Here is a 26,633-nt window from a genome sequence, read left to right as displayed (position 1 = left end):
GCGACATAGTCCAGATTCCCAAAACTAATCTGGTGACCTGGGGCGTAGCTATCGATTTGCTCTAGATGGCCAAGCGAGTTGGCCCGCAGTGCGAAGCCGCCGAATACGAAGATCTGGCCGGGGAGAAAAACCGGCGGAACTCTCAATGAAAGCACCAATGTCAACACAGCGGAAGTCTCAATGAAAGCACCAATGTCGGTGCCGAAACCGGCAAATCTCGGGTAGGGGGTCCCGAACTGTGCGTCTAAGGTCGATGGTAACAGGAGACGGGGGACACGATGTTTACCCAGGTTCGGGCCCTCTTGATGGAGGTAATACCCTACTTCCTGCTTGATTGATCTTGATGGATATGAGGATTACAAGAGTTGATCTACCACGAGATCGTAATGGCTAAACCCTAGATGTCTAGCCTGTATGATTGTGATTGCCTTTATGGACTAAACCCTTCGGTTTATATAGACACCGGAGGGGCCTAGGGTTGTACAGAGTCGGTTTACAAAGGAAGGAATCTACATATCCGAACGCCAAGCTTGCCATCCACGCAAAGGAGAGTCCCATCCGGATACGGGAAGAAGTCTTCTATCTTGTATCTTCACAGCCCCTTAGTCCGGCCCATGTTACATAGTCCGGACGCCCGAGGACCCCTTAATCCAGGACTCCCTCACACACCAAGTCTTATCTTAGCCGTGTGCGGTGCCCCCCTCCATAGTTACACACCTCGGTCATATCGTCATAGTGCTTAGGCGAAGCCCTGCGTCGGTAACTTCATCATCACCATTGCCACGCCGTCGTGCTGACGGAACTCTCCTTCGTCCTCAACTGGATCAAGAGATCGAGGGATGTCATCGAGCTGAACGTGTGCTAAACGCGGAGGTGCCGTACGTTCGATGCTTGGATCGGTTGGATCGCGAAGACGTTCAACTACATCAACCGCGTTACTAAACGCTTCCACTTTCGGTCTACGAGGGTACGTGGAAACACTCTCCCCGCTCATTGCTATGCATCTCCTAGATAGATCTTGCGTGATCGTATGTAAAATTTTGAAATACTGCGTTCCCCAACAATGCCATCCGAGCCAGGTCTATGTGTAGATGTTATATGCACGAGTAGAACACAATGAGTTGTGGGCGATAATAGTCATACTGCTTACCAGCAACATCTTATTTTGATTCAGCAGTATTGTTGGATAAAGTGGCCCGGACCAACATTACATGACCACATTCATGTGACTGGTTCTGCCGACGTGCTTCGCACACAGGTGGCTAGTGGGTGTTAGTTTCTCCAACTTTAGTTGAATTGAGTTTGACTACGCCCGGTCCTTGTTGAATGTTAAAACAACACACTTGACGAAAAATGTTGTGGTTTTGATGCGTAGGTAAGAACGGTTCTTGCTACAAGCCCGTAGCAGCCACGTAAAACATGCAACAACAAAGTAGAGGACGTCTAACTTGTTTTTGCAGGGCTTGCTATGATGTGATATGGTCAAGACGTGATGAGATATAAATTGTTATATGATATGATCATGTTTTTTAACAGTTATCGGCAACTGGCAGGAGCCATATGGTTGTCACTTTATTTATGAAATGCAATTGCCATGTAATTACTTTACTTTATCACTAAGCGGTAGCGATAGTCGTAGAAGCAATAGTTGGCGAGACGACAACGATGCTTCGATGGAGATCAAGGTGTCAAGCAGGTGACGATGGTGATCGTGATGGCGCTTTGGAGATGGAGATCAAAGGCACAAGATGATGATGGCCATATCATATCACTTATTTTGATTGCATGTGATGTTTATCCTTTATGCATCTTATTTTGCTTAGTACGGCAGTAGCATTATAAGATGATCTCTCACTAAATTTCAAGGTATAAGTGTTCTCCCTGAGTATGCACCGTTGCTACAGTTCGTCGTGCCAAGATACCACGTGATGATCGGGTATGATAAGCTCTACGATCACATACAACGGGTGCAAGCCAGTTTTGCACACGCAGAATACTCGGGTTAAACTTGACGAGCCTAGCATATGCAGATATGGCCTCGGAACACTAAGACCGAAAGGTTGAGCGTGAATCATATAGTAGGTATGATCAACATAGTGATGTTCACCATTGAAAGCTACTCCATATCACGTGATGATCGGACATGGTTTGGCTGATATGGATCACGTGATCATTTAGATGACTAGAGGGATGTCTATCTAAGTTGGAGTTCTTAAGTAATATGATTAATTGAATAATTTATCATGAACTTAGTACCTGATAGTATTTTGCATGTCTACGTTTTTGTAGATCAATGGCCCGTGCTACCGTTCCTTTGAATTTTAATACGTTCCTAGAGAAAGCTAAGTTGAAAGATGATGGTAGCAACAACACGGACTGGGTCCGTAACTTGAGGATTATCCTCATTGCTGCACAGAAGAATTACGTCCTGGAAGCACCGCTAGGTGCAAGATACGCTGCAGGAGAAACTCCAGATGTTATGAACGTCTGGCAGAGCAAAGCTGATGACTACTCGATAGTTCAGTGTGCCATGCTTTACGGCTTAGAACCAGGACTTCAATGATGTTTTGAACGACATGGAGCATATGAGATGTTCCAGGAGTTGAAGTTAATATTTCAAGCAAATGCCCGGATTGAGAGATATGAAGTCTCCAATAAGTTCTACAGCTGCAAGATGGAGGAGAATAGTTCTGTCAGTGAACATATACTCATAATGTCTGGGTATCACAACCACTTGACTCAACTGGGAGTTAATCTTCTTGATGATAGTGTCATTGACAGAGTTCTTCAATCACTGCCACCAGGCTACAAAAGCTTCATGATGAACTATAATATGCAAGGGATGGATAAGACAATTCCCGAGCTCTTCACAATGCTAAAGGCTGCGGAGGTAGAAATCAAGAAGGAGCATCAAGTGTTGATGGTTAACAAGACCACTAGTTTCAAGAAAAAGGGCAAAGGGAAGAAGGGGAACTTCAAGAAGAATGGCAAGCAAGTTGCTGCTCAAGTGAAGAAGCCCAAGTCTGGACCTAAGCTTGAGACTGAGTGCTTCTACTGCAAAGGGACTAGTCACTGGAAGCGGAACTGCCCCAAGTATTTGGCGGATAAGAAGGATGGCAAAGTGAAAGGTATATTTGATATACATGTTATTGATGTGTACTTTACTAATGCTTGTACTAGCGCCTGGGTATTTGATACTGGTTATGTTGCTCATATTTGCAACTCGAAACAGGGCTACGGATTAAACGAAGATTGGCTAAGGACGAGGTGACGATGCGCGTGGGAAATGGTTCCAAAGTTGATGTGATCGCCGTCGACACGCTACCTCTACATCTACCTTCGGGATTAGTTTAGACCTGAATAATTGTTATTTGGTGCCAGCGTTAAGCATGAACATTATATCTGGATCTTGTTTGATGTGAGACGGTTATTCATTTAAATAAGAGAATAATGGTTGTTCTATTTTTATGAGTAATATCTTTTATGGTCATGCACCCTTGATGAGTGGTCTATTTTTGTTGAATCTCGATAGCAGTGATACACATATTCATAGTATTGAAGCCAAAAGATATAAGTTTAATAATGATAGTGTAACTTATTTGTGGCACTGCCGTTTAGGTCATACTGGCGTAAAGCGCATGAAGAAACTCCATGCTAATGGGCTTTTGGAATCACTTGATTATGAATCACTTGATGCTTGTGAACCATGCCTCGTGGGCAAGATGACTAAGACTCCGTTCTCCGGAACAATGGAGCGAGCAACAAACTTGTTTGAAATAATACATACTGATGTATGCAGTCACGGCGAGTATCATTATTTTCTGACCTTCACAGATGATTTGAGCAGATATGGGTATATCTACTTGATGAAGCATAAGTATGAAACATTTGAAAAGTTCAAAGAATTTTAGAGTGAAGTGGAAAATCATCGTAACAAGAAAATAAAGTTTCTACGATCTGATCGTGGAGGTGAATATTTGAGTTATGAGTTTGGTCTTCATTTGAAACAGTGCGGAATAGTTTCGCAACTCACGCCAACTGCAACACCAGAGCGTAATGGTGTGTCTGAACGTTGTAACCGCACTTTATTAGATATGGCGCGATCTATGATGTCTCTTACTAATTTACCACTATCATTTTGGGGTTATGCTTTAGAGACGGCTGCATTCACGTTAAATAGGGCACCGTCTAAATCCGTTGAGACGACACCATATGAACTATGGTTTGGCAAGAAACCGAAGTTGTCGTTTCTTAAAGTTTGGGGCTGCGATGCTTATGTAAAAAAGCTTCAACCTGATAAGCTCGAACCCAAATCGGAGAATTGTGTCTTCATAGGATACCCAACAGAGACTGTTGGGTACACCTTCTATCACAGATCCGAAGGCAAGACATTCATTGCTAAGAATAAATTCTTTCTAGAGAAGGTGTTTCTCTCGAAAGAAGTGGGTGGGAGGAAAGTAGAACTTGATGAGGTAATTGTACCTGCTCCCTTATTGGAAAGTAGTTCATCATGGAAATCAGTTCCAGTGATTCGTACACCAATCAGTGAGGAAGCTAATGATAATGATCATGAAACTTCTGATCGAGTTATTACTGAACCTCGTAGGTCAACCAGAGTAAGATCCGCACCAGAGTGGTACGGTAATCCTGTTCTGGAGGTCATGTTACTTGACCATGATGAACCTACGAACTATGAGGAAGCGATAATGAGCCAAGATTCCGCGAAATGGCTTGATGCCATGAAATCTAAGATGGGATCCATGTATGAGAACAAAGTGTGGACTTTGGTTGACTTGCCCGATGATCGGCAAGCAATAGAGAATAAATGGATCTTCAAGAAGAAGACTGACGCTGACGGTAATGTTACTGTCTACAATGCTCGACTTGTTGCAAAAGGTTTTCGACAAGTTCAAGGAGTTGACTACGATGAGACCTTCTCACCCGTAGCGATGCTTAAGTCTGTCCAAATCATGTTAGCAATTGCTGCATTTTATGATTATGAAATTGGCAAATGGATGTCAAAACTGCATTCCTTAATGGATACCTTAAAGAAGAGTTATATGATGCAACCAGAAGGTTTTGTCGATCCAAAAGGTGCTAACAAAGTGTGCAAGCTCCAGCGATCCATTTATGTACTGGTGCAAGCATCTCAGAGTTGGAATATACGCTTTGATAGTGTGATCAAAGCATATGGTTTTATACAGACTTTTGGAGAACCATGTATTTACAAGATAGTGAGTGGGAGCTCTGTAGCATTTCTGATATTATATGTGGATGACATATTGTTGATCGGAAATGATATAGAATTTCTGGATAGCATAAAAGTATACTTGAACAAGAGTTTTTCAATGAAAGACCTCGGTGAAGCTGCTTATATATTGGGCATCAAGATCTATAGAGATAGATCGAGACGCTTAATTGGACTTTCACAAAGCACATATCTTGATAAAGTTTTGAAGAAGTTCCAAGCAGAGCATCGTGGCGGGATCTATGTGTGATGCTGAGTACATAGCTGCTTCGGAAGCAGCAAATGAAGGAGTCTGGATGAAGGAGTTCATATCCGATCTAGGTCTAATACCTAGTGCATCGGCTCCGATGAAAATCTTTTGTGACAATACTGGAGCAATAGCCTTGGCGAAGGAATCCAGATCTCACAAGAGAACCAAGCAAATCAAGAAACGCTTCAATTCCATCAGCGATCTAGTCAAGGAGGGAGACATAGAAGTTTGCAAAATACATACGGATCTGAATGTTGCAGACCCGTTGACCAAGTCTTTTCCACGAGAAAAACATGATCAACACCAAGGCTCCATGGGTGTTAGAATCATTGCTATGTAATCTAGATTATTGACTCTAGTGCAAGTGGGAGACTGAAGGAAATATGCCCTAGAGGCAATAATAAAGTTGTTATTTATATTTCCTTATATCATGATAAATGTTTAGTACATGTGTGAATACATAGACAAACAGAGTGTCCCTAGTATGCCTCTACTAGATTAGCTCATTAATCAAAGATGGTTAAGTTTCCTTACCATAGACATGTGTTGTCAATTGATGAACGGATCACATCATTAGAGAATGATTTGATGGACAAGACCCATCCGTTAGCTTAGCACAAATGATCGTTTAGTTTTATTGCTAATGCTTTCATCATGACTTATACATGTTCCTCTGACTTTGAGATTATGCAACTCCCGAATACCGGAGGAACACCTTGTGTGCTATCAAACATCACAACATAACTGGGTGATTATAAAGATGCTCTACAGGTGTCTCCAATGGTGTTTGTTGAGTTGGCATAAATCGAGATTAGGATTTGTCACTCCGTGTATCGGAGAGGTATCTCTAGGCCCTCTCGGTAATGCTCATCACTATAAGCGTTGCAAGCAATGTGACTAATGAGTTAGTTGCGGGATGATGCATTACGGAACGAGTAAAGAGACTTGCCGGTAATGAGATTGAACTAGGTATGATGATACCGACGATCGAATCTCGGGCAAGTAACATACCGATGACAAAGGGAACAACGTATGTTGTTATGCGGTTTGACCGATAAAGATCTTCGTAGAATATGTAGGAGCCAACATGGGCATCCAGGTTCCGCTATTGGTTATTGACCGGAGATGTGTCTCGGTCATGTATACATAGTTCTCGAACCCGTAGGGTCCGCACGCTTAACATTCGATGACGATTTGTATTATGAGTTGTGTGATTTGATGACCGAAGTTTGTTCAGAGTCCCGGATGAGATCACGGACATGACGAGGAGTCTCAAAATGGAAGGGAGGTAAAGATTCATATATTGGAAGGTTACATTCGGACACCGGAATAGTTCGGGTTGTTTCGGATAAGTTTCGGAGTACTGGGGGTTACCGGAACCCCCCGGGAAGTTCATGGGCCTTCATGGCCCTTAGTGGAAAGGACAGGAGGGCCGCAAGAGAGGCCGTGCACCCTCCCCATGGCCAGTCCGAATTGGACTAGGGAGGGGGGCGGCGCCCCCTCTTTCCTTCTCCCCTTTTCCTCCTTCCCTCTCTCTCCCTCTCTTGGAAGGAAGGGGACTCCAACTAGGATTGGGAATCCTAGTTGGACTCCCCATGGCGCGCGCCCCCCTTGGCCGGCCTCCTCCTCCTCCCCTCCTTTATATACGTGGGATGGGGGCACCCCAAAGGCACACCAAGTCTTCTCTTAGCCGTGTGCGGTGCCCCCCTCCACAGTTACATACCTCGGTTATATCGTCGTAGTGCTTAGGCGAAGCCCTGCGAGGGTAACTTCATCATCACCGTCGCCACGCCATCGTGCTGACAGAACTCTCCTTTGCCCTCAACTGAATCAAGAGATCGAGGGACGTCATCGAGCTGAACGTGTGCTGAACGCGGAGGTGCCGTACATTCGGTGCTTGGATCGGTTGGATCGCGAAGACGTTCGACTACATCAACCGCGTTACTAAATGCTTCTTCTTTCGGTCTACGAGGGTACGTGGACACATTCTCCCCGCTCATTGCTATGCATCTCCTAGATAGATCTTGTGTGATCGTAGGTAAAATTTTGAAATACTGCGTTCCCCAACATACCCCAAGGTGAAAATAATTGGGATTCTTTTCGGTGATTACCGTAGTTTGAGGAGTTCATGTATTCACTATGTGTTAATGCTTATTCTGGCTCTCTATTAAAAGGAGGCCTTAATATCCCTTAGTTTCCTTATGGACCCCGCTGCCATGGGAGGGTAGGACAAAAGATGCCATGCAAGTTCTTATCATAAGCACGTATGACTATATACGGAATACATGCCTACATTACATTGATGAACTGGAGCTAGTTCTGTGTCGCTCTAGGTTATGACTGTTACATGATGAATGTCATCCAACAAAATTATCCATCACTGATCCAATGCCTACGACTTTCGCATATTGAACTTTGCTAAGTTACTACTGTTGTTGCTGCCGTTACAAGTGCCACAAAAACGCTATTGCCATTGTTACTGTTACTATTACTATTGCTACTCTGCTACTACTATCAAACTACCATATTACTGTGCTATTCGATCACTCTGTTGCAGATATTTAATTCTCCAGGTGTGGTTGAATTGACAAATCAACTGCTAATTAATACTTGCAAATATTCGTTGGCTCCCCTTGTGTCGAATCAATAAATTTGGGTTGAATACTTTACCCTCGAAAACTATTGCGATCCCCTATACTTGTGGGTTGTCAAGACTAATGCAGCAAAAGATTGGTTATTGTCTCACACTGCAGGTACGTTTAATTCATGGGATAAGCTAGAGGAAACCTTTTTTATCAGAGTACTACCTGAAAAGAAATCTTATGAAGCCAGACGAAGGATCTTAAACTTCGGATAGAGACCCGGAGAAAGCCTGGTAAATGCATATCAAAGGTACCGAACTTTGTTAAATTACTGCCCTCACCATAAACTCCCAGTTGTCTTGTATTACATCTCTTCTATGGAGGACTTTAGGATGATTCCAAGGAGGAACTAGACTTAACTTCTGCAAGTTCCTTTATTACCAGCTTGGTGCCCGAGGCCCAGGAATTATTGGATGGTAAGCTTGCTAATCACGAAGCTTGGGGGAGTGACGACGAAGAAGAGGGTAAATCTGAGATAGATTTTGACTGCATAAAAGCTTATCTGAATTCGGGGAGAGTTAATCGGGTTAGTGATGAACTTTATCTTGACCCTGATGTTGTTTTAAGATTTTTTTAAAGCTATGCAGAACGTATGGAGCTTCCAAAGAAAAAATGGGAGTGCTACACCGATGAGGAACCCAAGGAAGAGGTCATTGTGAAGGCCTTAGAGGTGGAAGCATCGGTAACTCCCATTGAATATGATTATGAACCAGTACAGGACTTACCCTTTCCAATTAGAAAGGCACAACTTGAGTACTTGAGAAAAGAACATAAAGAGGAGGAAGATAAAAGCATATGCGATATTCAAGTAAAGCCCCGAAGAGGAAAAAGAAGGAAAAGCCCATTGAAACAATGGAGAAGGAGGTAGCATATTTTGTGAAATGCTGCATTAAGGCAGACGACACTGGTAAACCAGTGGTACCTTGCTCGTTTAGTAGTACTTCTTATTTTGGTCTTTGAGATATGGGATCCTCTATTAACGTGATACCTTACACTCTTTATACTAAACTTCATGATGAAATCTATGCTTGTGACTTGCAGCCTACGGATATGGAGATAAAATTAACTGATGGCACCCTGAGGAAACCTTATGGGATGGTGCTTGATGTTTATGTTATTCTAGGAACTTTCACTTACCGAGTAGACTTTGTTGTATTGGAAATTCCTGAAGATGATTTTTTTCCATAATTTTTGGAAGGCCTTTCCTTAATACCGCAGGTGCAATTATTTATTGTAAGGGGGAAGTTGTCTCTCTCAAGTATGGGAAAGAGGTAATAGAATTTCATTTTTCAAGGTTTAAAAATTGCCCCAACCAAGAGAACATGACAACACTGAAGAGAAAACTATTGCACAATTGGATGCCATTTACTTTGGAACTCCGGAAGACGATATGGAACGGAGTTTAACTGATTATGAAAAGAATCCAGAAGACCCAGCTAATGTGGAAATCGATGCAAGATACAATTGCTAGTGAACAATATGAAGCACCGGAGAAGAAAAGAGATGAGGAACTTCCACCGCCTGAATTAAAACCTTTACCAAAAGAACTAAGGTATGAGTTTTTAGATGAGACAAATAAATATCATGTCATTATTAGTGCTCACCTTTCTGGTAAGGAAAAATAAAGGTTAATGAAGACCCTGAGGAAGCATAGGAAAGCCTTTGGATATTCAATGGATGATTTGAAAGGACTAAGTCCGTCCATATGTACCCATCACATAGACATGGAAGAAGGAGTTGAACCAGTTCGTGAGTACCAAAGAAAGTAGAACCCCGAAATGAAGGACGTGGTAAGAAAATAAATAGTTGGCTTAATTGATGCAGGTATTATATACCCCATTTTAAAAGCAAGTGCATGAGTCCAGTTCATTGTGTGCCCAAGAAAGGAGGGTTTACTGTAGTACATAATAATCATAATTAACTAATCCCCACTAGAACAATAGTTGGGTATAGAATGTGCATTGGTTTCATGAGGCTAAATAAGGAGACACACAAAGATCATTATCCCCTGCCATTTATCGATCAAATGCCAGAAAGGCGAGCAAAGCATACTCACTTTTTCTACCTGGACGGATATTCAGGATTCTCATAGATAGCAGTGCATCCTGAAGACCAAGAGAAAACAACTTTTACTTGCCCCTTCGGTATGTACTCTTATCGCTGCATGCCGTTTGGCTTATGTAGCTCACCTAGTACCTTTCAAAGATGCATGAATGCTATTTTTGCTGATTTTGTTGAAGAAATCATGGAAGTCTTCATGGATGATTTTTCTGTTTATGAGACTTTTTTTGATGATTGCCTTTACAATCTTGACAAAGTTTTGCAGAGGTGTGAAGACACTAATCTTGTCTTAAACTGGGGGAAATGTCATTTCATTGTCAACGAAGGTATTGTCCTAGGGCATAAGATATCTGGAAAAGGTATTGGGGTGGATAAAGCAAAAATAGATGCCATAGAGAGCCCCCCTTATCCTTGAGACATAAAATGGATAGGGAGTTTCCTCGGACATGCTGGTTTCTATAGATGTTTTATTAAAACTTTTCTAGTATCTCGAAACCCCTAACTAACCTTTTGCAGAAATATGTATCTTTCGTGTTCAATGATGAGTGCAGGGCCTCATTTGAGAGGATCAAACACACTCTACTTAATGCACTAGTAATCACACCTCCAAATTGGGAGAGACCTTTTGACGTGGCTTGCAAAACTGACGACAATGCGGTAAGTGCGGTGTTAGGCCAGCAAGAAGGTAACAAGTTTAATATTATTTATTATGCTAGTCATACTCTTAAGGAAGCTCAAAGAAATTATGTTAAGAATGATGGAGATTTATATGCAGTGATTTTTGCTTGTGAAAAGTTCAGGCCTTACATCACCGACACTAAGGTCATATTTTACACGGATCGTCAAGCAATAAAGGAGGTCTTCGATATTAAAGATACGAAACCTCATTGGATGAGAAGGTCTCTTCTTTTGCAGGAATTTGATAGCGAGATACGATTGCAGGAAGATAAGTGAAACTTTGACGAATGTCTCCCTTCTAGAAGAACATAAGTATCAAGGAACGGGAATATGTATCCCATATGGAACGGTGGTAGCCTTAGATAGGGTGATCACCCGTACCTTTGGGGATACCGAGCCTCCACTCATTGGACTAGAAGAACCATTCATTAAACTCAGGGTACAAGAAGAAATTGTTTTATTTGATTATATTAATCCTTTGCACCCAAGTAAACTCCAAAAGACGTCTTCATAGCTTCGTCCTCGAAGAGAGATGAAGCCTGGTACGAAAACGTACCTCAAAAACAAAGATTGGAAGAGGCATGGAAACTCGCGCAGGTTCTTCCAAATGCCTTAAGTATTATTTTATCCAGTTTAACTTCGTTTTTCTATAAATATTTCTTTGTTTTTCCAAGTCATACGGGTGCCCATACGATTGCATGAGACCATATGGAACGCCATCTTTGACCTTGTTTCCTTAGGTGATTCCGGCGATGGACCATGCGACCACCCATGCGATCACCAAACGATTGTATGGAGTGCAGTCAATCGCTCTGTCACCTGGAGCTAACATTTGCAAAAAAAGAACTCTCTCGCAGGGCAGAAGAAGGCAAAGGAACACTGGTACAGTCAGTCATGATGATCCCATACACCGTCGAACGCTCTGTAAAGTAAGAACTTGACTGAACGAATCCATGTGACCGCTTGCACAATCAGCCGTGGACCCGCAGTCATATGGAAGGCCATCAATCATGATTTCTTTCTGATCCTCAATAGAAGTTTGCCCGTTTTTGTTTGGTTTGTTTCCGGTTCTCTTTAACTTCCTTATCTCATCAAAACCCATGCCCCTGACCTCTTATATACAGAACCCTTGCCTCCTCCTCTATCAAAGCTAACAAACCAATCTCGCCCAAGCATCTCTTAGTTTTGAAGTGCAAGAAGAAATGGCTCGATCATGGGACGAGACGCAAACCTCTTCTCAGGAGGAGGAGGATCTGGAACAAGAAGGCTATCACTCTTCGGCAAGCAAGAGGGGGAGGATCCGTCGTGTTTGCGATTGGTCGTCTTTAGAGGAAGACCTAGAGGAGCCACCTTACGAAGAAGCAGATGAAGAAGAGGAAGATTAAGAGGATGAGGAGAAGAAGCCAATGGCCATCCCCATCGAATCCGTTAAGGTGATCGTCACCAAGAACGGGATAGACTTCATCAAGGAAACGCCGATCATCATGGGTAAGTGCGGTTGTAGCAACTTCACTATCCATGAACCACTGGGAGAGTCTCAAGAAATTGATCCAAGGGCACGTAAGATGCACACCATCGGTGCCCATATGCAAGTGGGACCCCAAGGAAGAGGTGCACCATCAACCCTACGCCCTCTCCTTAGCCCCAGGTACATGTCAATAATTTTAATATTGAAACAAAAATTATGGTTGAGAAAATTGATAATCCCCAAGTGCAAGGAATCATCGTAGCAATTTCCAAAGGTGAAAGTGATAAGTATGGAGTGTCGAACTGTTAGGAAACATAGCATGCAATTTCAAAAAAAATCCTATGCTCACGCAAGATCTATTTAGGAGATGCATAACAACGAGAGGGGGAGAGTGTGCCCACGTACCCTCATAGAACGAAAGCGGAAGAGTTTGACAACACGGTTGATGTAGTCGAACTTCTTCTCGTTCCGACCGATCAAGCACCGAACGTACGGCACCTCCGAGTTCTGCACACGTTCAGCTCGATGATGTCCCTCGAACTCTTGATCCAGCAAAGTGCCGAGGGAGTAGATGAGTTCTGTCAGCATGACAGCGTGTGGTGACGCTGATGGTGATGTGATCCGCACAGAGCTTCGCCTAAGCACTACGAAGAATATGACCGAAGGCGTAAACTGTGGAGGGGGCGCCGCACACGGCTAACAATTGTTTCTGTGTGTTTTAGCGGTGCCCTGCCCTCATATATATAGGTGGGAGGGAGAGGGAGCAGCCAAGGGGGCGCCTAAGTAGGAGGAATCCTACTTGGGGCCCTAGTCCTATTCGCCCCCCTACCATAACTTCTGGAGGAGGAAGGAAGGAGGAGGGAGGAGGGAAGGAAGGGGGAGGCCGGATCCCTCCCCTTCCTTTCTCTCTTCCCCTCTTTACTTCCCCTCCAGGTTCGACCTATATGGGAGGCACACCAGCCCATGCTGGCTGCTGCGTTTCCCCTCTTGGCCCATTAGGCCCATATAGTTGCCGGGGGTTGCCCGGAACCCCTTCCGGTGACCCGATATGTACCCGGTACCCCCGGAACACTTCCGGTGCCCGAATATCATTGTCCTATATGTGAATCTTTACCTCTCGACCATTTTAAGACTCCTCGTCATGTCTGTGATCTCATCCGGGACTCCGAGCAACATTCGGTCACCAAATCACATAACTCATATAATAAAAATCGTCATTGAACGTTAAGCGTGCGGACCCTACGGGTTCGAGAACTATGTAGACATGACCGAGACACCTCTGTAACGCCCACGATGCAGCTATATCTCCCACGTGTCGAGGCACGACTTAGAGGCATAACCGCATAGTGGTTTTGTCGCAAGAAGGGTCATCTTCACACAATCCCATGTAATGAACAAGAATGGGATAAAGAGTTGGCTTAAAATCGCCACTTCACACAATACATAAACATAAATCATACATCATCCGAAATACAAACATATATAGACCGTCTACGGTCAAAATCCAAATGAAAATAAGACAACCCAAAATGCTAGATCCCCAATCGTCCCAACTGGGCTCCACTACCGATCATCAGGAAAAGACACATAGTAACGACCACGTTCCTCGTCGAACTCCCACTTGAGATCGACGCCATCATCTGCACTGGCATCGTCGGCACCTGCAACTGTTTTGGTAGAATCTGTGAGTCACGGGGACTCAGCAATCTCACACCCGCGAGATCAAGACTATTCAAGCTTATAGGAAGGGATGGTGTAATGAGGTGGAGCTGCAGCGGCAAAAGCATATATGGTGGCTAACTTGCGCAAAAGAGAGCGAGAAGAGAAGCAACGGAACGATCGTCATCTAGCAATGACCAAGAAGTGATCCTGAACTCCTACTTACGTCATACATAACACAGACCGTGTTCACCTCCCGGACTCCGCCGAGAAGAGACCATCACGGCTACACACGCGGTTGATGTATTTCAATAGGGTCACGTGACAAGTTCTCTAAAACCGGACATTAACAAATTCCCATCTGCCTCATAACCACGGGCACGGCTTTCGAAAGATAATACCCTGCAGGGGTGTCCCAACTTAGCCCATCATAAGCTCTCACGGTCAACGAAGGATAAACCTTCTCCCGGAAAGACCCGATCAGTCTCGGAATTCCGGGTTTACAAGACATTTTGACAATGGTAAAACAAGACCAGCAAAGCCACCCGAATGTGCTGACAAATCCCGATGGGAGCTGCACATATCTCGTTCTCAGGGCACACCGGATGAGACATCCTACGAGTAAAACCAGACCTCGAGTTTCCAAGAGGGGGCCCCGCAGTCTGCTCAGTTCGGACCAACACTCGAAGGAGCACTGGCCCGGGGGGGGGGGTTAAAATAAGATGACCCTCGGGCTCGCGAAAACCCGGGGGAAAAGGCTTAGGCGGCAAATGGTAAAACGAAGGTTGGGCCTTGCTGGAGGAGTTTTATTCAAGGCGAACTGTCAAGGGGGTCCCATAAATCACCCGACCGCGTAAGGAACGCAAACTCAAGGAACATAATCCCGGTATAACAGTAACTAGGGCGGCAAGAGTGGAACAAAACACCAGGCATAAGGCCGAGCCTTCCACCCTTTACCAAATATATATAGATGCATTAATTAAATAAGAGATATTGTGATATCCCAACATGTCCATGTTCCAACATGGAACAAACTTCAACTTCACCTGCAACTAGCAACGCTATAAGAGGGGCTGAGCAAGAGCGGTAACTTAGCCAATCAACGGTTTGCTAGGAAATGATGGTTAGAGGCTGACATGGAAAAATGGGAGACATGATATAGCAAGTGATAGGTAGCGGAGCATGGCAATAGAGCGAACAACTAGCAAAGCAAAGATAGAAGTGATTTCGAGGGGTGGTCATCTTGCCTGCAAGGTTCTCAGAGTTGTCGAAAGCTTGATCCTCGTAAGCGTACTCAACAGGTTCCTCGTTCACGAACTCGTCTCCCGGCTCTACCCAAGACAAGAACACAAACAAACGGAACCACAATCAACCACGAGAAATGCACAAGCAACATGATGCAAAACATGTATGATATGCGAGATATGATATGCGTGCTCCGGAAGGAATATGATGAACATGGCAGTAACTTGGCAAACCAAGCATGCCACTGGAAAGATGAGATGATTTCGGGTCGAAATCGATATAAAGATCACCGGAATCGGATGCACGGTTTGCAAATGGCAAGCAAAACAAGAATGACACGAATCTGCGATAAACAGCATGATAGCACTTAAAATACAACAAGTAACAATGCTACAGCACTCCAACATAGCAAAAAAGCATATGACCGTAATCTACAGGAGATGCTTGACAAAAGATGAACACTGAGCTACGGCTAGATCACAACATAACAAGCTCAAACAAGCATGGCAAAAGTGCAAAAGATAACAGGTTCACAGACTTGGTGAAAAACTGGACATGGCAGTAAACAGCATCAGGTAGCAATGTTCAGAGCATGAAATCAATATGCTACAGGAACTTAACATAGCAAAGCAAGGCATGGCAGTGTTCTACTAAATGCATATGACAAAAGTCCCTTACTGACCATAAGCCAAAAAGGAACAGAAGATATGATGGCAAGCATGTAAACATAGCAAGTTTCGATATCAGGTTTCAGACTTGGCAGAAAACAGGAGCATGGCAGAAATAATAATAGGTAGGCCTCTTTGTGAGCTTGATGCACTCACTACAGAGCAATGCAGTACAAACCAAGCACACCTACAGCAATATGGCATGTTTATGAAGCTAACCATGGCAAGAACAATTGCATAGCATGTATGGATCAACTACAATAAGCTTGGCAAGATTGCATATCATGTTAAGAATCTGCCAGAAATATTTTATAGCAAAAGTAGAGCAAGATTGAGTTATGATATGGCACTCCATAATTGCAAACAAGGGCAGGAATGGATCAATTACAACTATAGATACAAAACATCCTTACTGAACATCTCCAAAATATGCATGGATCTCTCTGTAGCATCAAGTTTACATGGCAACAAAATTACAGCAGACAAGGACAAACACTAAGTCCCTGAAATCAGAAATATCACGGAGCCTAGTTTGCATGCTTGTGCTAGTCACCACAGAGATCACAAAAATACATGGCATACACCACTGTAAAGATGGCATGGCATACTTCAAAACACATGTAGAGCTCATGCCCAAAAGATGCACAGATTTAATGATACAGAAATGACAAATCTCCAAGTTCTGATAAGAACCAGAGAATAACAGCAACTAGCCCTCTTCCAACAGAGATTTGGGCATCAAGATGACCTCTAATGAACTTGGTGCAATTGAAAAAAATGTAGAGCATCACGAGACGAACAATTTGACGTATCACACGCGCGAATTGGAGCTACATGCGAGGAGTTATGCAATGATGAACAGAGGCATATGCTGTAGGAAATCTCAAGACTTAGACAAAAAAAGGGCACGGGGTAAAAGTCAACGCTCACGGTTGCTCGATCCAGATCGGGGACGAAGCTCGAGGGCCCGATGGCGCTCGCCGGCGGGAGGCTGCGGTGAGGAGGGGGAGTGGCCGGAGAGGTGGGCGCGGTCGCCGGAGGAGCAGGGGAGGCGCGGGCTCGGGCGGTGGCCTCGGGTGGCCGGAGGCGGCGCCGGCGGCAAGGCGGCGAGCGGCGGGCGGCGAGGCGGCGGGGCCGGCCGGCGGTGGAGAGGACGGCAGCACGGCGGCCGTCGGCGGCGACCGCGGCGGCGCGCTGCGGCGGCGGAGGCGCGGGCGCTCGGGGCCCGGTCGCGGCGCGGGCGGGCCGGCCTCGAGTCCGGCGGGCCGCGGCGGCGCGGGGGCGGCGGCGGTGACGTGGCGGCCCCGGATTGGCTGCGGGCGCGGTGGCGATTTCGTCCGGCCGGAGCGGACGCGTCCGGCGCGGCGCGGAGGGATTTTAGGGTTTTCGGAGACTGCGAATGTTATTTCGGGATGCTCACATATTTGTAGGTAGAGGGAGCTAGGAGGCTCCAAATGAGGTGCGGTTTTCGCCCACACGATCGTGATCGAACGACCTAAAGCATGGAGGAGAGTTTGGTGGGTGTTGGGCTGGTTTTAGAGGGGGGTTTTTGCTGGACACTCAAATGGACTTTGCGGATGCCCGGTTAACCGTTGGAGTACCAAACGACCTCCAAATAGAACGAAACTTGACCGGTGGTCTCCGGGTGGTATATTAAGGCCACTTGACAAGCCTCGGTCCATTCCGAGAATGTTTGACACCCGCACACGAAAGAAAACGAGAGGGGTGCACCGGGGAAGATAGGAGCGCCGGATTGCAAAACGGACAACGGGGAAAATGCTCGGATGCATGAGACGAACACGTATGCAAATGCAATGCACATGATGACATGATATGAAAATGCATGACATGACAAAATGCAAAACGAAAGACAAAACCCGACCACGGAGGGAATATCATAGCACATAGCCAAAAATGGCAAGAGTCGGAGTTACAAATATGGCAAGTTACATGCGGGGTGTTACAACCTCTCCGGTCAATAACCAATAGTGGAACCTGGATGCTCATATTGGTTCCCATATATTCTACGATGATCTTTATCGGTCGAACCGTTATGACAACATATGTTATTCCCTTTGTCCATCGGTATGTTACTTGCCCGAGATTCGGTCGTCGGTACCCACATACCTAGTTCAATCTTGTTACCGGCAAGTCTCTTTACTCGTCCCGTAATACATCATCTTGTAACTAACTCATTAGTCACTTTGCTTGCAAGGCTTCTTATGATGTGCATTACCGAGAGGGCCCAGAGATACGTCTCCGATACACGGAGTGACAAATCCTAATCTCGATCTATGCCAACCCAACAAACACCTTCGGAGATACCTGTAGAGCATCTTTATAATCACCCAGTTACATTGTGACGTTTGATAGCACACAAGGTATTCCTCCGGTATCCGGGAGTTGCATAATCTCATAGTCGAAGGAATATGTATTTGACATGAAGAAAGTGAAGGAAATATGCCCTAGAGGCAATATTAAAATTGTTATTTATATTTCCTTATATCATGATAAATGTTTATTATTCATGCTAGAATTGTATTAACCGGAAACTTAGTACATGTGTGAATACATAGACAAAACAGAGTGTCCCTAGTATGCCTCTACTTGACTAGCTCGTTAATCAAAGATGGTTATGTTTCCTGACCATAGACATTTGTTGTCATTTGATGAACGAGATCACATCATTAGAGAATGATGTGATGGACAAGATCCATCCGTTAGCTTAGCATAATGATCGTTTAGTTTTATTGCTATTACTTTCATCATGACTTATACATGTTCCTCTGACCATGAGATTATGCAACTCCCGAATACTGGAGGAACACCATGTGTGCTATCAAACGTCACAACATAACTGGGTGATTACAAAGATGCTCTACAGATGTCTCCGAAGGTGTTTGTTGGGTTGGCATAGATCGAGATTAGGATTTGTCACTCCGTGTATCGAAGAGGTATCTCTGGGCCCTCACGGTAATGCACATCACTATAAGACTTGCAAGCAATGTGACCAATGAGTTAGTCACGAGACGATGCATTACAGAACGAGTAAAGAGACTTGCCGGTAATGAGATTGAACTAGGTATGATGATACCGAGAATCGAATCTCGGGCAAGTAACATACCGATGACAAAGGGAACAACGTACGTTGTTATGCGGTTTGAACGATAAAGATCTTCATAGAATATGTAGGAGCCAATATGAGCATCCAGGTTCCGCTATTGGTTATTGACCGGAGATGTGTCTCGGTCATGTCTACATAGTTCTCGAACCCATAGGGTCCGCACGCTTAATGTTCGATGACGATTTGTATTATGAGTTTATTTGATTTGATGACCTAAGGTTGTTCAGAGTCCCGGATGATATCACGGACATGACGAGGAGTCTCGAAAGGTTCGAGACATAAAGATTGATATATTTGACCATGTTATTCGGACACCGGAAGTGTTCCGAATAGTTTTGGGTAAACACGGAGTGCCGGAGGTGTTACCGGAACCCCGGGGGGGGGGAACTAATGGGCCACCATGGGCCTTGTTGGAGAGAGAGGAGGGCAGCCAGGGCAGGTCGCGTGCCCCCCTGTCGGTGTCAAAACCGGCGGATCTCGGGTAGGGGGTCCCGAACTATGCGTGTAAGGTCGATGGTAACAGGAGACGGGGGACACGATGTTTACCCAGGTTCGGGCCCTCTTGATGGAGGTAATACCCTACTTCCTGCTTGATTGATCTTGATGAATATGAGGATCACAAGAGTTGATCTACCATGAGATCGTAATGGCTAAACTCTAAATGTCTGGCATGTATGATTGTGATTGCCTCTATGGACTAAACCCTCTGGTTTATATAGACACCGGAGGGGCTTAGGGTTATACAGAGTCGGTTTACAGAGGAAGGAATCTTCATATCCGAACGCCAAGATTGCCTTCCACGCAAAGGAGAGTCCCATCCGGACATGGGAGGAAGTCTTCTGTCTTGTACCTTCATGGCCCATCAGTCCGGCCCACGTCACATAGCCCGGACGCCCGAAGACCCCTTAATCCAGGACTCCCTCAGTAGCCCCTGAAACAGGCTTCAATGACGATGTGTCCGGCACGCAGATTTTCTTCGGCATTGCAAGGCGGGTTCCTCCTCTGAATATCTCAAAGTAGTCCTCGAACACAGAGAACGTGTCCGGCTCTGCAAAACAAGCTCCGCAAAGAGTATAATTTTTAACAAGTCCCATCTACTGACATCTTTTGTAGTGAGACGCCACGTCTCCACCCGGTCATTATTTTGAACCATTTTTTAGCCTCCCGCTCCGTGTTTCGAGATGGGGTTTCCATTGGCACGTCTTGTCGAAGCAGAGATCGTGTCCCCTTAAGACGGGATCCTCATCAATATGGGCGTGGGTAATACAACCGTGTTGTTGGCCCTTGGGAATAGGCGAGCTTTAAGGCCCGTGAGGAGGCGTTCGATATTCTTCGCCTTTATAAAGGGGTACAGACCCGTCTTTCTTCCCCCCACGCCTACCTCTTCCTCAACCTTCCCAACCTCAGGCTCCAGCGCCCAGGATTCGATTTCTTCCATTGTTACCAGGCCCTCTAGTTATGTCCGGATCCATCTCCCAAGGTAGGTGGGCAGCCTCCTCGGTCACCGAGGAGGATATCGCGAAGCTTCGGAAGGCGAGGTACCTGACTGCGGAAATCCCCCACAGGCTCCCTACTAAAGGGCAGGTCATCCCCACACCAAAATTCGGCGAGAGGGTTGTATTCATCTCCCACTTCCTCTGCAGGCTAGGGTTCGCTCTTCATCCCTTCGTTCGGGGCCTCATGTTCTATTATGGGCTAGATTTTCACGATCTAGCTCCGGATTCTTTTCTCCACATCTCGGTGTTCGTCGTCGTGTGGGAAGCCTTTCTCTGCATCCCCCACACTTCGGCTTATGGCTCAAGACTTTCAATGTCAAGCTGAAGCTAGTAAACGGGGAGCAAGCGGAGTGCGGCGATGCTGTGGTGAGCAAGCTTGCCAACACTATCTGGCCAAAAGGCACCTTCACGGAAACGTCCAACTCATGGCAACGGGAGTGGTTCTATATCACCAAACCCCGCGGCACCAAATGGGCAGCCGCACCTGTGTTCCGATCTGGCCCTCCATTGAGGCTCGCATCGTGTATAAATAAGGGCCTAGACTGGGGATCAGCTGATGAAGTACAGACGCTGCAAAGTCGTACCCGGAGTATCCTCGAAAGGGACATTGGCCTTATTAACGTGATCCAAGTGATGCTAGTCCGCCGGATCCTCCCGTGCCAGCGATAGCCTCTCCGTATGTGGGAGTTCAATTCGGAAGGACCGCGGACCCTTCAGCAATTCTTCGGCACAACGCACAAAGGGATGTGGAAACTATTCTTCAAGACTCGAAAGCAGTGGTCGGACACATCAGAGGACATCGGTCTCGACTGCAACCATCCGGATACCTCGGTAAGCACCCAATTTTTGACCGCAACTCGGTTGATTATCCCATATCGGTGTACTGAGAGCTCTATCTTTGACTAGGGTTGGATAAAGAAAGGCGGAACGAATTAGGTGTTCGTCTCCACTTCCCGAAGACTTGGCCGCTCCTGTGTTGACGAGGATGCTGGTCCCGGCACCGTATCAAGTGCCAGCGCAAGAGGACAAGAAGAAGAGCGAAGAGGCCGAAAGTGGCCTCCACTCTACAGGTACGCCGGACACTATGTCCGGGGAGACTGAAGCTCCCTCTTTTAAAAACGAAGGGGAAGGAGAAGGTGATATCCCTTCTCCACATGGGAGGAAAAGGACTGCATCCGAAGACTTGGAGGTGGAAGCACCCAAGAGAGGGAAGGTATCCCTACCATATGGTTCGGGTTCCGAAGTCGATGTTGTCGCAAGGCACCTCTCTAGGGACAAGCCCCTTGCTGAATCATAAGTGAACAAGGATGCTCTAGACATATCCCATTCTTTTCGGGTTGCAGGGGTAACATTTAAACTATGTGCTTGCAGTTCGGCCCACAGTCCACCCCGACAGTCCTCCTCATCAGGGGACTTATCCGCGGGGATGATGGAAAGCGAGACGCCTTCTCATGCTTCCTCACCTCTTAGGGACGGACAACTTCGAGGTGTCATCTCGGAGAATCTCCCTAGACCATCAAGCGGCATGGGGGACAATGAAAACCACGCCCGAGGGTGGTACTTCGATCATCAAGGGTCCAAGGGGTGCAGCCCCTACAAGGGCCAGCAATGAAGGCCCCGAAGTATCCGGCTTAAAGCCGAAGCCGACTCTAGGGTCGAGCCGATGTACCCCTTTGAAGGGAATGCATACTCCCGCAGCAGCCTCCAAGAATCCGGAGGTGCCAGATACTCTAATGGGCACATTACAAAGTGTGTCCATCTCAGAGGAACATGTACCTTAATGGGTACGGTAGTTGAAAGGGTTCTGTCCGCGAGAAGCGGATTGAATGAAGCTTTCATGGGCCTGTTGAGAGGCTTCGAGGTATGGATTGTAATAGCTTAACTATTTTTACATGCACAATGCGCCCGTGTACAGATAGTAGCCACCAAGGCTCTGGTCGGCTTCCAAAGGGAGGCGATCAGAGGATCAAAAAGATATGCTCATGAAGTAACCTAATTAATTTTAACACAGGCTGTTACGTCCATGGCGACCGCCCAAGCTACGGAAGTTGCAGATCTAAAGCAGAAACTTGAGTTAGCGGATGAGGACATCACTCTTATTAACATGCGACTAAACGAGGCGCAAGGTATGTGTTGGGGCAGCTTGTTTATGCATGTATACTAGTATGAGCACGGGACTGAAAATCATATACTGTGACATGCATAACTGTAGATGGTGCTGCCGTGGTTGAGTCCCTTCGGGCCGAACTTGCCCGGGTCAAGGAGCAGGCCAGAGTGAGCGACGCGGCTGCCAAGAAGGCGGCTGCGGATTTAGATGCCGAATAGGCCGCTCAGCGCCAATGCCAGGAGAATATCTACCATGGAGCGGGAGTTGAAGGATGCCACTAGCAGGTGCAAATCTCTCGAGGAGGATAACAAAGCCAAGGCAGCCAAACTCGACAAGGCCTTACTAGAGGCGAAAGAAGCGCGATCCGAACCTAGAGCGGCTCGGGAGGAGATCCGACAGGCTAGGGAGATAGCGGCTGGTAAGCCCTTTCTTTTACAGACTAAGTTCGGCGACCCAAAGTATGCTCTGCTTAACCAAATGTGGAGTTCTCCAGACGCGTTCTTCGATCTGCCGAAGCGTGTTTCTGACGCGGCGCAGTTCTTCCAAGCACAGGAAGGACATGCTGCGGAGAGGCTTTTCTAGTCGCAATTCAACATGGCAAGACGTTCGGCGCTACTGAACGAACAGATGGCCCAGTGGGCCGAGCTACACAAGATGTCCGGAGCTGCCATGAAGGACGTCGTGGTTCGGCTATGGCAAGCCGAACCCGTTCCGAGCAGCTATTTCAGTTTGGTGCAGCGGCTTATCGATGCAGTGCCGCGTATTGACGCCGTCAAGCGGTCGATGTGCATAGAAGGTGCTCGGATGGCCTTCGCCCGCGTCAAGATGTACTGGGCAAAGATGAAGGCCACCGATGTTGCAACCAAGGATCCGCCCGGAGGCAAGGACCATCGCACGCCGGAGCATTATTTGGAGGACGTCCAAGAGGGCGCCCGCTTGATAGAGGGCCAGTGCTCGAAAGATATTATATGTGAATAAATGTACCGGAATTGTGAAAACAATATTATGATATGTTAAAGCTATGTTATATACCTTTGCCATTATTTCCTCCTGTGCGGCCGTTTCTTATAACCTGAAAGTTTGCCAGTCGTCGGCTTCGGCCCCCTCGCATATAATACGGGGGTGTTCGGAATAGCACTTGATCACTCTTGACCCAATGTCTTGGTCCGGAATGGAGGTATCAGTGCGGCGAACTAGGCAATCGGACTATAGGGCTTTAACACCTTCACTTAGCCATAGGAGTTTTACGGTGGGTCTACGATGTAGCCCCTGGTATGTACGCAGTTATCCGAATACGGTTGTGTTACATAGGTGACCAGAAAACGGTCCTTCGTGTAATACGAAAGAAATCGTAAAAGATCCTGATAAGTCACCGAGTGGTTGACCAGCTCTCACCGCATCATGACAATCAGTTTTTGGCTTTCTCTACTGAGGTGCTTGACCAGGTGAACCGGAAGCACAATCGCAGTAGTTCTCCCTTTACTACCCTAGCCGATAAGACGGAACGTAGGGTAGCAAGCACAAGAGCCGGGCAACCCAACTATTGACCAAAGACATGATTCGGAAGCTGATGCATATAATGCCAAACTCGTGATGCCGAAGTATGCTATAGAGCTGTTCGGACTTTTTCGGCAACCCATATGTTGCCGTATCAAGCCCCTGGCGATTTGTGCCGAGGTGTCTGCGTGAAACAACCGAAGAAGCAAGGTACGTTTGTATGCGGAAAAGCAAATACTGAAGATGGATTATGTTCACTAAAATCTGATTGATACGGCGAACGTAATCTTACAGATTATGACACCTCCACCTGGGTCATTTTACGTGCCAGGGGTCGAGGGCTGAGGAAAAAGGCTCTGTACAGGTTTCAAATAGAGTTTTTGGTCTACAAAAAATCTTTTGGACCTCCTATCGCACGTCTCTACTGCCTGTAAAAAGGCTTCCTTAAAGGGAGCAATCCCCGGTTATTTGTAGGAAAGCCGGGCTCATAAAGAGTCCTTTTAGGTCCGTAGGACGGACATGTATTGATTCACCTGTGGCAAGAAGATAAGAAAATAGTTAGGAAAAAGAGAAAAGGCTAAAGTCCCGACGAACCGCTTTGTAGGCATGTCCGTATTGTGCCTCCGCCGATGACCAAGGTATTTTGAGTGCATAATTATGCATGCGCGGTGCAAACTCCGCGGGTATAAGAGGCGAACGACGGAGGCGGAGCTGCTAATCCAGCTCTAAAATTGACCAGTCCTGTGTAGTAGAGGCGGGCGGTTTAATGACCGATGAGATATGCGGCTTGAGGAGGCCGCTTTGTACTTCGGCTGTGATTGCCATAGTGTGCCCCTCAGTGCAGAGGGATCGTTCCGTGTTTCCGTTGACCGTTATGGTGCCACGTGGACCGGGCATCTTAAGCTTTAGATAGGCGTAGTTTGGGACCGCGTTGAAACAAGCAAAAGCAGTCCGCCCGAGTAGTGCGTGGTAGCCAATTCGGAATGGGACAATATCGAAGATTAAGTCTTCACGTCGGAAGTTTTCTGGTACACCGAAGACGACTTCCAGTGAGATTGAGCCTGTGCCGTGAGCTTCTACGCCGGGTATTACTCCCTTGAAGGTAGTTGTGGTGGGCTTGATCCTTGAAGGGTCAATGCCCATTTTGCGGACAGTGTCTTGATAGAGTAAATTGAGGCTACTGCCGCCGTCCATGAGGACTCGCGTGAGATGGTATCCGCCAATAATTGGTTCGAGGACCAGAGCTGCCGAACCTCCGTGACGGATACTGGTTGGGTGGTCCTTGTGATCAAAAGTGATCGAGTAGGCAGCCCATGGGTTGAATTTTGGGGCGTCCGGCTTTATGGCGTGGTTGTCTCGTAGTTCGTGCTTGCGCTCCCTATCAGAGGTATGCGTCACGTGTATCATGTTTACTATTTTTACTTGAGGGGGAAATTTCTTCTGTCCCCTGGTGCTCGGTAGGTGAGCCTCCTCTTCTTCACTGTCACTGGGCGGCCCCTTCCCTTTGTGTTCGGCATTGAGCTTGCCGGCTTGTTTGAAAACCCAACAATTTCTGTTGGTATGGTTGGCGGGTTTGTCGGGGCTGCCATGGATCTGACAGGGCTGATCCAGTATCTTGTCTAGACTGGATGGACCGTCTCTGTTTGCCTTAAATGGCTTCTTCCGTTGACCAGTTTTGGAGCCACTAAATCCGACATTGACCATTGTGTCTTGGGTTCCTGCATTATTGTTGCGACGCTTGTCTTCATTGCGTCGTGGCTTGCCATTGCCGTCCCTGACTTCGGAGGTGCCAGGATCGCTTGCCCTATTGCTTCTACGAGCGAGCCAGCTATCTTCTCCCGTGCAAAAGCGGGTCATTAGTGCGGTGAGAGCTGCCATGGATTTTGGCTTTTCTTGGCCGAGGTGGCGGGCGAGCCACTCGTCGCGGAAGCTATGTTTAAAGGCCCCGTGTGCTTTGGCATCCGGATAGTCGACAATTTGGTTCTTTTTAATTAGGAACCTAGTCTAGAGTTTCCTGGCTGATTCTCCGGGCTGCTGGATGATGTGACTGAGGTCATGGGCTTCTGGAGGCCGGACATATGTACATTGGAAATTGTCGCAAAAGGCGTCTTCCAAGTCTTCCCAGCTGCCAATGGAGTTCTCTGGGAGGCTGTTTAGCCAGTGCCGGGTTGGTCCCTTTAACTTTAATGGGAGGTATTTAATGGCGTGGAGATCATCACCGGAGGCCATGTCGATATGGAGAAGAAAATCCTCAATCCATACTGCGGGGTCAGTTGTTCCATCATATGATTGAATATTCATGGGTTTAAACCCTCCTGGGAATTCGTGCTCCATTACTTCATCAGTGAAGCAGAGGGGGCGTGCAGTGCCTCTATATCGGGCCAAGTCACGACGTAGCTCAGATGGAGTCCGTCTGCGGTTTTCGGCCTGGACGTGGTTATGCTTGTCACGTCCGGCTAGATAGTTGTCATCGTGCGCCGGGGCACGCCC

Source organism: Triticum aestivum, chromosome 3D (assembly GCF_018294505.1).
Source record: "Triticum aestivum cultivar Chinese Spring chromosome 3D, IWGSC CS RefSeq v2.1, whole genome shotgun sequence".
Lineage (NCBI taxonomy): Eukaryota > Viridiplantae > Streptophyta > Magnoliopsida > Poales > Poaceae > Triticum > Triticum aestivum.
The sequence above is the reverse complement of the archived record's forward strand: the minus strand, read 5'-3'. Positions refer to the sequence as shown.